A 10693-nucleotide genomic window follows, 5' to 3' on the forward strand; every position below is an offset into this window, starting at 1 on the left:
TAAGCATCATTAATATGCTTATTTGCTTGTGTACATGATAATAATTTAGTATTATTACCTGTTTTGCCATCAATAACCCTTATGCAGTGGCCCTCGGCTTAGTCGCAGACATTCCTCTACCTGAAAAAGTAAAAATACCCAATTGAAATAGATATAAAATGAAAAAAACACATGCATTTATGTATTTTAAGTGTATTTATAAGAATAATATGTAATGATAAAGCTTGTTATATTCATGATTGTACTAAATATGAAGGCTGGCTCAGCTAAGCATCTGCTGCACTGTCCAATCTGTAAAAATGTCCGCCATTCCGTATCGGTGAAATGGGGCTCTGTTTGAATGTTAATGCTTTACGCACAAGCTATTGTTGCGTTACTGGATCACGGAAACCCAGGCGTTGAATTCTGACATCATGTAGTACATTAATGCTACACGGTCAACCAATATGCCTTTGAACTTAAGTTGGAAAGCAATTTAGCCCTTATTCGGCTATATAAGGGTGGAGGGTCAACTTGAAAAACAACTATTTTGGGTCAAATCATCTGAATTCATGCATTTAATGCACTTATAATCTTCTCTTTTGCTAAGAAATGACCAAAAATCAGCTTTACCAGTCATATTTTGCACTTGCAGATGATATTTCATTTTTACCTAAAGTTAGTTTAGGTTACAATATACCAAAAGATTTCCTTAACAAATTCAATGTAAAATCAACAACTTCAACGAAAAATAAAGTCAAACTTTTGCGCGTCGACACCCCCATACCCATACCTTTTCTTAAAGAGCATGCCAAGCCGAATGGATTTAAACAATAAAAAAGATAGGTCATGCAGTATGTAAGAAAGAACTCGACGCGAATCAACGGTCACTGTTTTAAGGCCACCTTTTTACCGGCTGATCTCCAGTTGATGAGGGTTTCCCGCCATCTGTCAAAATCTCATGTAGTCTCCAACCTATAAGCAAAACACTGAATTTGTAGTATACAACAATGTTTTCCCTACCATATGCACACAGAAATATTCAAAAATAAAGTCATGGCAAGTGCACATACAGAGAATTGTGTCTTCAAATAAATGACGTTCCATTTTTTAGAGGGTATAGCATTGAACATCAAAATGATTTAGTATATTGTAACCTAAAGGAGAAATATTTTCTGATTAAAATGTGTTTTTCTTGCATATTATTATCTTCCTATTCATATTGCACCAATATATTAAGTTTGGCTGGATTATCTGTCCATTTGGCCATTTTATATTATATTTTCACACGCTGGTGTTTTCCGTCTGAAGAAGGCGATTTTAGGCCTGTTGGAGCTTAAATGTCCCTTTAAGATTTAAAGCTGTTGTGTTCAATATCTGCAACAAAATACCAAAACAAACCAAATGGATAGGCACCTGGGGCTTATGCGGGGTGGGAAAAGAATGAAGCAATTTTGATAATGTCTTTTTAGTGTTTTTTTTTTTTAAATAACCCCAAAAATGTCAATTTCAAAGCAAAAAAAAATCCAATTTCATCCAAAGCAATAAACAAATTAGTAAAAATGTAAGATCAAAGATACTTTGAAGTGTAGAAATCAATAAGCTTCCAATAACTTTTTGTTGCGCAACAATAAAAGTGTGAAATCTTGAAAGCGCCTTGTCTCCCGGAGCCCCTTTATTTACCAGCAGCCAATGATATATTTTAACACATAATGTCATGGGTGCCTTTAAACTGCAGCAGATGGCCAATATGCACTGCCATCTCTCATTTAGAGGTTCAAGAGAATACAAAATTTTATATTTTGGGCAAGAAATAAGTACTTTTGACTATTTTTATGGTGGCAATCAGGTGAAAATGGAGGTTTATAACCGAGCGAAAGAAAAAATGCTCATGTTGGGGGTTTAGACCGGAAGAAAAGGTTAAAATGAACAAGATACATATATTTAGGCAAGCATTATAAGCTTAGCAATGAGGTTCCATGTACTAGCAGGGCAAGAAAGGAGCTCAGATCAATGTAGGCTTCCTGAAAGGGGTTTCTAGTACTTCTTCTGGACACACAGCTTCACGCAGAATTCTCAACACAACAAATATCATCGATCCATGTCACCTTTGTATGCAAAGACACGCGAATAAGGTCAATACTTCCCTTACATCACTGAATGTGAGAACACCAAAATGATTTAGTATATTGTAACCTATAACGAATATATTGGCCCATGCGGCACGTACTAAAAGGCGGATAAAAGAGCGGGTGATATAGAGTATATAGTAAAGAGCGGATAATATAGACAAAGAAGGATTATCGGAAAGAGCGGATGATATTAACAAAGAAGGAAACAGCGGATGATATGATAAACAAAGACGGCAATATACCATAGTACACTGAATGGTGTGACTGGCTAACAAGAATTAGTATTTAAAATATGTTTGGCTATGATTCAATGAAAAAGGATGATAAGATTATTATTTTTTGTAAAACCAAGTTTTATTGCACATCCAATTTAAATAGAAGACATTACTTTATTGATAATAAACACATCAGTAACAGGGCCGTACCCAGGAAATGTTGACTGGGGGGCCCAAACGGGGAGGTCGCGGGAGGGGTTGCCCCTCCGGAATAGATTTTTTTTATTAGGCACTATTCAAGGTGAATTTAAATGCATATAGAAACATATGTTGTGTTATAAATTTATGGATAAATAACAAGTAAATCAGCACCTTTCTGAAGTCTAAAGCTTTAATCATTACGGGCCGTCCATAAAGTATGTCACGCTCAAGGTGGGGGGAGGGTGAGTAAGAAAGTGACAGTTTGTGACATGGGGAGGGGAGTCAGGCCATGTGTGATGTCACACATTTATTTTAAAAAAATTGTATAATTTATTTATTATTTCTTTAGTAGAATTTAAAAATAATTTTCAAAAATTTGTGAAATATTTGAATTAGTTTTATGTCAAAATAAGACGAATTGCGTATCCCCTGATTCTGTTGTTCGAATGTTTAATAGGCAACTTGGCTGGGCCGGCTTATTCAATAGGCACAATCTCCACAAATTTCAATGACGAAATAATTGGACTGTTCCATTTTTAGTTAGTAAAGGGTTGAAAGAAAATCTAAATTATAATTTCGTTTTTATTAGAGGTTAACATGTGGATAAATATTCATACTGCTCATCGTAACAACCCTACGGTTATAAAAGCCTGTAATGTAAAAGCTCTTTTACCGGTAAGTGAAATTTTAATTCGGTTAAATAGTGAATTGAGTTTTAGATTAAATTTAAATTAAGTATTAATTTAAAAAAATGTTGAAAGTGTGAGTTTGTGACGTACTTTAAGGAAGGGGGTCCAAGATTTTGTAACAGTTTGTGACATGCCGGGGTAAAAATGGTAAAAAAAGCGTTACATGCTTTATCAACGACCCCTTGGTGTAAAATTCACACACATGTTTAAAGCTTTAGATTTCAGAAATGTATTACACTTCATAAAGAAGTAAAAGCAACCTTTGAAACTAAAAAACCTTTATTATATAATGTAACATAAAGTATGACTGTAGAATAGGTTTGATTTCAAAGAGAAAATACTACTTTGGTTATATGTCAGTAACTGACATATAACCTACTAGTATTTTCTCTTTGAAATCAAACCTACTCTATATAAAATTTCAAAGTAAATTCATTATAAAATGTTTAACATCTACAAGACAGTTTTCACAGAAATGTTCAATAGGAGGTTTTTGTGTGACGTCACAAGAGGGGTTTTCCGTTACTAAAAATAGATTGGCCGTCAACTTCTTGATCGCGGCCAATTACATTGTATCAGAGTAAAGGTCGTCGGAAGACTTAATACTTACAATTTCACAAAACAAAACTATAAATACCCGTATTCTTTTTTAAAATAAGAATTTAATTAATGATATTTCAAAAATAATAAAACATATAATGATTTGAATATTATTATAAGTGGTGTGGATGCGATAGTGTTATTTTTCATCCGGGATTGAAAATTAGTGTAAGGGGTGCATTGAATCAGTTATAAAACAGAGCCCTAAAATAGCTCACTACATTTCAATCTTGAAATGTAGTTTTAATTTTCTTTTACATTGAATGAATTTTCGTTTCGTGAATATTGAATGAAAATATTAATAAATTTAAGCATTCAAATTGAAAAAAACACCTGCATATTTTGCAAATTGAACTGTCTTTACATGTACACGTATATTGAAAACTCGTCTGTAGTGATAATGAGCAATACAAATCTAGCATTTTATGATACCATTAATCTACGCATTTAATTTATTTAACGCAAGTATTTTATATCCCTATAATGACCAAACGCGATTGCTTGTTTTCATGATGATGTTTCGAACACTGCAGTAACGCACGATCTTAACACATTATAGTAGAATTTACATTTGCAGGTATCCGTTAAATACGTTAATTGTGTAGCAGTTAATGTGTACAATATTTTAAATGTATAGTTATTAAACACTTTATTATTATGTTTAAACTGGCTTATATATATATACTTAATAGTTCCTAGCTGTTAATCCATTTCGGACAAATGTCTATTTTTAAATATGTTCAAATAGCAAAGCAACTGTTAAGTTTTTGACTTAATATGTCGAGAGATGACATGGAGGTATCATAAATTGTGTTTAATGACCAGACACATGTGGTTTATGCAGAGACCCGATACAGAGTCATACAAGTATAGGTCCCTGGGTTTATGACACACTGTTTTCTAAGTAATAGTCTGGACAGTATCCGATCATATCGAGATAATTGGTCTGTGATAGAGAAAGGTGCAATTAAACACTGGGTTAAAATGCTGAAACAAAGAGTGTCAAAATTGGTGTGAACAATTAAATTAAAAACATTAACATCTACCAAGAGGATTAAGTTAATCTGTAACAAGGTAAGTTTTTACAGACAAATAGGTTCAAATCAGTTTCTATATGTTGATTACATAAAATCAATCAATTTGTTGTTTGTTTTCGTCCTTATTTGTGTTCGTTCATTGGATTCAATTTAATCTGAAAGAATTTCAATTTCTGAGTATTTTTTGTTCTTCAAAAGGGTCGCGAATATGTTTGTAACCTTATCACGATGCGCTTCATCAATGCAAACAATAGCAGAAAGGCCGAAGTTTTGACGGCCAAAATTTGAGCATGCGCAAACGTGACGTCATTATCGGAATCCCCAAAACCTCCTATAAGCTATGACTCTAGAGGAGGTTTGAATTCAAAAAAGAAAACACTATAATCGTTCAGACCTACGATCTTCTGTATCAGTTCCATCCATTCGCTGTTTCTCTTTCCTTGTCCAATCAAAAGACGTGTTACACCCACCATCAAAAGATGAAGCATTGAGCACAATGGGTAATTGACAGAACGGGGATGTGTTTACAAGGTGATAAGAAAACAATGCCTAGGGGCTTATCTCCACTGGCGAGTAAATTAGCGCTAATCCCCTTGTGTATCAGGGGCAATAAAACACATCTGCACATTTGTATTGCAGGGAAGTGTTCTGTGGGCCCTTTTATGTGAGAAAACTTGCAGTAGGCCCATTACTAAAAAATCATAACTCGACAGTCAGCTGGGGGGGCCCGGGCCCCTGGGCCCAGTGCCTGGGTACGGGCCTGAGTAATGTTAGATTTATAAAATGAATTACATTTTTATCCACAAAAGCATCATAATATACATACGATATAGGGTATTTAGTAAAGAGCGGATAATATAGACAAAGAAGGATTATCGGAAAGAGCGGATGATATGAAAAAAGAAGGAAACTGCAGATGATATATACAAAGAAGGAATCTGCGGATGATATATTTGTTATAGGGTATATATTTAAGAGCTGATAATATAGTCAAAGAAGGATTATCGGAGAGAGCGGATGATATGAACAAAGAAGGAAACAGCGGATGATATATACAAAGAAGGGATTTGCGGATATATGAATAATTTTTAAATTTGCGGACATTATGAATCTGCGGATGATATGAACAAATAAGGAATCTGTGGACATGATAAACAAAGACGGCAATATACCATAGTACACTAAATGTTGTGACTGGCTAACAAGAATTAGTATTTAAAATATGTTTGGCTATGATTCAATGAAAAAGGATGATAAGATTAATAATTTTTTGTAAAACCAAGTTTTATTGCACATCCGATTTTAAGAGAAGTCATTACTTTATTGATAATAAACACATCAGTAATGTTAGATTTATAAAATGAATACATATCTTTTTTCTGGAAAAAGTAAACAACAACTGTTAAGACTCCCTATTGTTATCATTAATACGCACCCTTAGTGTCCTTACTGAAGCTATTTAGCGCATTATCGATTATCGATTGCTCCTAGTTCACAAGAAATTTGCATGTTATTTTAAACTAATTGTTGATAAGCTGATAATAATCTTTAGAACAAGTCACCCAGATCATTAAAGCGTAGCATAACGGTTTAACCAATATATGAATGAGATAACGTAAATATTAAACTTAACAAATTTCAAAGGAAATATTTTCTAATGACATCTTCACTAATTGCACATGCAAGTAAAAGTACATAAATACTGTATGTATTATGTGCAGCAAATATGAATATGTAAACTTCATGAAATAAAAAAAAGCATAATATATTTGTCGTTGTTTTAATTTTTGTTTGTTTCCGTTCTAATTAAGTCAAAAAACCGACATTCACAATATGTCGATGTAATCGCAATTCATATGCTCACTTATAAATGAATTAATTAATTCGATGTTTTTCTCACATTTCCACCAAAATGCATGGCTTATTGATAATTTTGTTTGATCATCCAAGTCTTACAACTTACCAGTTAATAAGTAAGGAACAATTAATTTGTTTAGAAGCAACTGTAGACAAATACTCAACATATCAACTTTTATTATGTTGTTAAGGTACCATGTCTGTTAAACGTTTGTAATTATTCACAGATTGATACTTGGATTTGTTGTGATCTGCTATAATGATTGACAGTTTTACCTTTAATTTTCATTAAAATTTTTATGATTAAAGCCGCATATCACACCTTTAACAAACACTAATGATTGTCAGTAAGTTGTACCGTTTAAGTTCCACTAACAAGTATATGATCAAAGCCACAGGTCACACCTTGATCAAACTGTAATGATCGTCAGTCAGTTGTACCTTTAATTTACATTAATAAGTATATGATCAAAGCCACATGTCACACCTTTTACCAGCTGTAATGATAGAGTAAATGTCGACTGCGTATATATATTTCAAAATCATCCAGCTTTTTTACAAACCTTTACAGCATATCTATACTATAGTGAGCATTACACAGTGTTTTTTCGTAATAAATAGTTATTATCAAAGCGTGTGTTTGTGTGTGTGTTTGTGTGTGTGTGTGTGTGTGTGTGTGTGTGTGTGTGTGTGTGTGTGTGTGTGTGTGTGTGTGTGTGTGTGTGTGTGTGTGTGTGTGTGTGTGTGTGTGTGTGTGTGTGTGTGTGTGTGTGTGTGTGTGTGTGTGTGTGTGTGTGTTGTGTGTGTGTGTGTGTGTGTGTGTGTGTGTGTGTGTGTGTGTGTGTGTGTGTGTGTGTGTGTGTGTGTGTGTGTGTGTGTGTGTGTGTGTGTGTGTGTGTGTGTGTGTGTGTGTGTGTGTGTGTGTGTGTGTGTGTGTGTGTGTGTGTGTGTGTGTGTGTGTGTGTGTGTGTGTGTGTGTGTGTGTGTGTGTGTGTGTGTGTGTGTGTGTGTGTGTGTGTGTGTGTGTGTGTGTGGTGTGTGTGTGTGTGTGTGTGTGTGTGTGTGTGTGTGTGTGTGTGTGTGTGTGTGTGTGTGTGTGTGCATCAATAGCGTCATTATGGCCATGATAATTGGACATTCACAGACTAAGTATCTTAAGTCGAGCACTTTGTGCCCAGTGTTCCCATAACCTGGATTTAAAGTGAAAGATTTCATGCGCGGTCACCTGGAATTTTACAAGCAATTGTGTCAGAAATCGGTAAGCTATGTTATAGTAATAGTTTTGTAAACATTATCCGCAGCTTAATTCCTTATTTGCATCAGATCATTGTTATTTATTTAAAGTGCATTTCTATAGTGATAGTTGTGTACACATTATCCGCAGCTTACTTCTTTATTTGCATCAGATCATTATTATTTATTTAATGGTCCTTATTTCTATATATTATCCGCAGTTTCCTTCTTTGTAGATTTATAAATTATTCATATTGTCCGCAGTTTCATTCTTTGTATATTTCATCCGCTGTTTCCTTCTTTGTTCATATCATCCGCTCTTTCCGATAATCCTTCTTTGTCTATATTATCCGCTCTTTATAGATTTTTTTGGCGGCTGATCGCAAAATTTTGCGCTCGGCCGCCATTGGTGCGTTATACTTTGTACACTTATACTAAGATTAGCAGACTATATATATCATCCACAGTTTCGTTCTTTGTTATATCATCCGCAGATTTATTAATTATTCATATTATCCGCAGTTTCCTTTTTGTATATATCATCCGCAGTTTCGTTCTTTGTATATATTATCCGCAGAATATTAATTATTCATATTATCCGCAGTTTCCTTCTTTGTACATATCATCCGCAGTTTCGTTCTTTGTATATATTATCCGCAGATTTATTAATTATTCATATTATCCGCAGTTTCCTTCTTTGTATATATCATCCGCAGTTTCGTTCTTTGTATATATTATCCGCAGATTTATTAATTATTCATATTATCCGCAGTTTCCTTCCTTGTTCATATTCACTCCGCTCTTTCCGATCATCCTTCTTTGTCTATATTCATCCCGGTCTTTACAGATTTTTTGGCGGCTGATCGCAAAATTTGCGCTCGGCCGCCATTGGTGCGTTATACTTTGTTACCTACACTTATACTAAGATTAGCCGGACTATATATAAATAGCAATGTATGACTCATTTTTTATCTATTTATAGTTATGTATGTATATTGTGAACCATATATTTACTTACCACTTTTTATTATAAGTTTGTTTTTTTTAAATTTCTATTATATGTATTTATATTATGTACCATAGCTTTCATTACACTTTCCGGCCAAATACCGGTGTGTGTCCTGTTTTTTTTATTAATATGTTAATTACTTTGCTATTATAATTATCTAATTTTTGCCGAACATGTAATAACTTCTATTATATAAAAACATAATACGGATAATTTAGCCAATGTAGACTCATTTTTTTTATTATATGTATTTATATTATGTACCATATATTTAATTACACTTGCTTCAAAATTTAATTTTATTGGTAATATAATTGACGATTTCGGCCTATTATTTTTAAAATTTGCGCTCTTACAAGATGGTGGCCTCCACCGTGGCAAGAGCTGCGGCAACATATTAATTTTGTTGCAACTACCTCATGTATATTTAGAGAGACAATTGAATAATAGTATTCTGCTTTTTGTTTAAACTTAAGTTCAATATCTAACGAAGTTATTATTTACTAAATACAATATTATTTAGTTAGCCTCAAAATACTATTGTGCGTTTAAATTTAAACTTAAATAACTTAATATTTACTTTTCAAATATTCCGAGTACCAAAACATAAACGCGAGAGCAATTACAAACAATCGTTGAATAACAATCCCATATCGTCTCCTATTTCCTTCTTTGTTACATATCATCCGCTCTTTCCGATTAATCCTTCTTTTGTCTATATTATCCGCTCTTTACCTATTATACGCTATATCATCCGCCTCTTTTATCCGCCTTTTCTGTTTAGCACGGACCCGAATATATTTAACGTTATCAACACCTAACTACCGTCCAATAGTATCAATATTTTTCCATCACGGAGATCGCCTAAATCCTTTCTTTCTCGAAACATTCTCATCTCTCTTGGTTGACCAACGTCTAACTAAGCGCGTGCGAACCGCCATGTTCTGTTCTGTTCTGTGTTCTTCTTGAATCCCCCTTTGTAGAGGAACCAAACAATCGACAGTGAATCTTTCCTCCACCAGAATATAAACACTTTTATATTACACAGTTCACACTATTTCACTCCTTAATCACCACACCTTTCACTAGAATATAAGTCTATCCAACTAATCGCGAATATATGCGACTTAGAACTGATACGCGCGGATTTTTCATTAGTTGTTAAACATTAAATGACGATAAAATAAAAATTAAACATTAAGTGAATTACGGAAGGTCGGAGAGTGCTTCTGTTCTTACATACCATTAGAATTGTTATTGCCTTGAATATAAACTACCCAATAAACCACTATTGCCAGTTTTTAATTAAGAATTCTGCCCTTCTTTAGTTTTTTTTTTGTGTGTTTGGTACGGGGTGGTCGCTGGCTTGCATTGGTCACCAAGAGCAACTGACGTGTCCTGTCCAGACCGTACAACAACCGTCCACAATGCTTCTCAAACTCGTGAAATTCTGTAGACAAATGGGTTTTCAGGAAAGTCTTTAAAGTTGGCCAACTGTTGATGAGTATGTAGAGCTGTTCGTCTACGGGTAAAGTATTAAATGAAGTCTCTGTTATCGCCCCCCCACTGACGTTCTATGTCTACCATAATTGACTGTCTAACACTATGTAGGGCACTACACTTGAGCACAAAATGTTCTGCGTTTTCGTTCTCTTCACCACACATCTGACATGTTGGGTTTATGTCATACTGGTTAAAGTTCTTACGTTTTGTTTGGAGCATGTAAGTCCCTGTGAGTAAC

At 34.1% G+C, this 10693-nt stretch overlaps 1 long non-coding RNA gene across 1 annotated transcript in view; it reads right to left on the reverse strand.

Annotated features, from left to right (window-relative positions):
• The window catches only part of LOC127874017 (uncharacterized), a 46883-nt gene extending 45818 nt beyond the window's left edge, over positions 1-1065 (reverse strand). Inside the window, exons 1-2 of the long non-coding RNA XR_008046531.1 lie at positions 893-1065; positions 59-120 (exon numbers count right to left, since the gene is read on the reverse strand). This is a non-coding gene — a long non-coding RNA (uncharacterized LOC127874017). The remainder of the gene's footprint in view (positions 1-58; positions 121-892) is intronic.
• Positions 1066-10693: the final 9628 nt, after the last annotated feature.

Source organism: Dreissena polymorpha, chromosome 3 (assembly GCF_020536995.1).
Source record: "Dreissena polymorpha isolate Duluth1 chromosome 3, UMN_Dpol_1.0, whole genome shotgun sequence".
Classification (NCBI taxonomy): domain Eukaryota; kingdom Metazoa; phylum Mollusca; class Bivalvia; order Myida; family Dreissenidae; genus Dreissena; species Dreissena polymorpha.